Source organism: Carassius auratus, unplaced genomic scaffold, assembly GCF_003368295.1.
Source record: "Carassius auratus strain Wakin unplaced genomic scaffold, ASM336829v1 scaf_tig00022903, whole genome shotgun sequence".
Classification (NCBI taxonomy): Eukaryota; Metazoa; Chordata; class Actinopteri; order Cypriniformes; family Cyprinidae; genus Carassius; species Carassius auratus.
In genome coordinates, this window is record NW_020525223.1 from 121,897 (window position 1) to 125,287 (window position 3,391).

Below are 3,391 nucleotides of genomic sequence, written 5' to 3' on the forward strand. Positions count from 1 at the left end.
GTGTGAAATTATTTTGAAATAATATTAACAATAGTATATATCCGATATCCGAAAGGAGACGTGATTAGAAAACAATTCATGATGATCATTGTATTTATCTATATTAGGCTATACTTGTAAAAAAAAAAATTACACACACACACACACACACACACACACACACACACACACACACACATATATATATATATATATATATATATATATAATATATTATTTTTTTTATTTTTTTTATCGCGATTCACTTGAATTTATGTGGATTAAAATTTTCCCATTCAATCCATATGCTAGATTTTTAGATGGCTTTAAAATTCACAAGACAATATTAAAAGGTTAAAAATAAATTATTGTGTTTTATTCATAAGAATGACAGATAAGAAAGGGTGTACAGGCTTATCAATGTACTCCGAAACGGATTGTTTTCATATCTTCTATCGAACTCTCCAGCCGCAGCGATTGAACTTTCACCTCGACCCTCAAACAGACCTTTTTTTGCGGTAAGAGCTGACCATTTTACCTCCAGCCACAACACTCTGCACGCACACATACACACACCCCTCCTCCCCTCCCTCACTCGGCCCTGCTCAGCGCGGATCGATAGTGCAGCATCTGCTGCGGGAAGACAGCGGTCCCACATCGCAACTGGAAAAAAATGTTTATGCTCATCTCTAAAAATTAAACTGACATACTGATATGATTAATATTCCAAGTTTCAAACACCTACCCGCATAAACTTCCACCTCTCCTCTCCGACACACAAAAACCTGGAGCGTACATGTCTTTATTTTTATTTTAAATGGAAACATGACAGAAGTGTAATTTTGTTTCTTATTAGATCGCGCGGTTTAGGAAAGGTCGCGTGTAGGCTACTCTTAGAAAGAGGGTCATAGGTTGATCACTTGATAGATCAGTGCAATGATCTTGTTTAGCACTTCTGTGATTGAGGGGAAAACTCTTATGTTAATTGTCCACCACTACACTGTAGGCTATAGGCTGACAGCTGATAAGAACCACTCCTTGTCACTATACGCTTTGTTGCTTCAGTAATTACCCATAGCTTGGGAAAATAAAAACTATACGTTAATAGTACATAAAGGCTTTGGCCTTTCTAATTACACCATGTTTTTCTTTTATTTTTTAAATTCCAAATGTACTAGCTTATTTGTTATCACCAAAAATAAACCTTAACATAATCTCGAAAGGGGCTATAAAAGTAGAACTAAATATAGATACACTATTACATCAAATTTATACTAAGATTCTACCTTCTTACCTATACTAAGATAAATTTACCTAACAGAAATGCAAAATCGAGTGGCGTGAGGAGATAACCATATAGCAACAGTACCACAAGGCGAGATATATATAGGTTTATATATATGTGTGTGTGTGTGTGTCATTATTCATCACATTAGTAAAAATGTACATATTACAATAAATATGATGAAATAACTTGTTTTGTTTGAGATAGCTTTAAGATAGCCTACCATTTTGACGTTTGGAAAACGTGACTGGGGAACACTAAGACATTTCGGTTATGCGAGAACCTCCACAGATTGCGCCCTGAAAAGTTAGTAATGAATTCTTTTTTTTTTTTTTTGAAGTCAACTCTTCTGAAACTGTATAATTCAAAAAACCGTCCCGAGCCCCCACCTAAGACAATAGCTTCTTGAGGAGCGCAGGAGGGAAAGGAGTTAACCAGGGCTGAAAATTCACCCCACATCTGTCAGATTTTAAGAGTGTGACGTACAGAGAGGGGGGCTGGGGGAAGAGAGAGAGAGGAGAGAAAGAGTTGGGGCCGAGATCGATGAGGATACAGAAGGGCAAAACCACAGAGATAATGACAGCGACGAAGCGCAATGCTTAGACGTACATCGGCGCTCATTTCTGACACGGTTTCAGAATAGCGAAGTCTAAATCGTACGGCTTTACGCGTCATATGTGTTGCATCCTCGGCAGTTGTGGTCCAGCGAGAATCTAGCGGATAACGGGAGTGAAGGACCGGAGCGAGCCATTGCTTTTTTTGAACACTGATATTTGCTGATTACACACATAAGTCGTTGTTACATAAAACCGGCTGTTGTGTTATCGCAAACTCGGGATTTCTAAGGGTGTATAGAATAACCAATCCTATGATCGGCTTTTGATTGTGTTTTGGAGAGGCTGTTTCGCTTCTCTCCATCCAGTCGGATAAGCTACTCTCTGAGGTAAGCGATTCTTACTTAATTCTTCTCAACCTGTCTTTAAACCTCAATGATTGTTTAAAACTGAATGAATTTCATTAAATAAACAAAATAAGTGCTATCAATAGAAAAAAGTTATTATTAACGGACCTAATCATCGTAGTGGTTCAAGTATTATAATATTGGTGATTAATCAATAAAGCTGAATAAGTCATCAATAATTAAAAAGTAATCTTGGTCCTCCTTTCTTTTTTTCAGGTTTGGTCACCAAGGCAAAAGCAAGACTCACATGGATACATTAAGAAACATTTATGGAACACATTTGCTTGCATGACCCAAGATGGTGCCACTGTGATGAAATGTCTCCAAGAAAAATCTGAAATCAGATTTTGAGATATAAACAGCATCAGGAACTGTTTTTAGATCAAATTACAGAAACCACACTCTAGACTGTTAGAAAAACCCATCAGCTGGAATTTAAGGAAGAAGTGGAGTAAGGACGGTGCAGACATGGATGGTAATATGGGTGAGATGTCTGTGCACAGCCACGTAGAGCTGGCACACAGTCAGGACAGCAGAGCCATGCTGCACTCTCGGGATCTCACGGCTGCTTTCCCTCGTCCCACTCTGGGAGGCCACACTATGGGCCTGGAGTCTGACCACCAGAGCCCTGCGTATGACCACAGCATGGCAACTCTGGGGTACAGTAGGGACCCACCAACCAGCTGTGGAAGCACCTACACCACACTGACACCCCTCCAGCCTTTTGATGACAAATTTCACCACCACCATCATCATCATCCCTGCCTGCCCGTGAGCAATGTTATCGGTAGCTTCACACTCATGCGAGAAGATCGAGGCCTGGGAGGAAATTACTATACGGCATACGCAAAAGACTTTGGTTTGGAGACAGGGTCTGTCTCCACCGTTGAGCAGTGCAGGCCTGGAGACCACCATGCATGGCTATGGTAGCCTGGGAAGTCAGAATGGACACAGTAGCCAGATGCTTCCAGGTGGCCATGAGGTCCATATGGGCAGCACAGGTTGGCGGTAACATCTGTCGAACAGCACCAGACTTTGGGAGGAGATTGTCACCGCCGTCTCTGGGGGGCGAGCATGGTCAGCCACCAGCTAAACAAAATGGATGCCCATCAGCACACTTCCACCTACCACCACCATATATACAACCAGAGTTATCAGCACCACCT

At 40.9% G+C, this 3,391-nt stretch overlaps 1 pseudogene; it reads left to right on the plus strand.

Annotated features, from left to right (window-relative positions):
- The first annotated feature begins 1,737 nt into the window (after window positions 1-1,737).
- LOC113077612 (hepatocyte nuclear factor 6-like) lies at window positions 1,738-3,382 on the plus strand (annotated as a pseudogene).
- The last annotated feature ends 9 nt before the right edge of the window (window positions 3,383-3,391 follow it).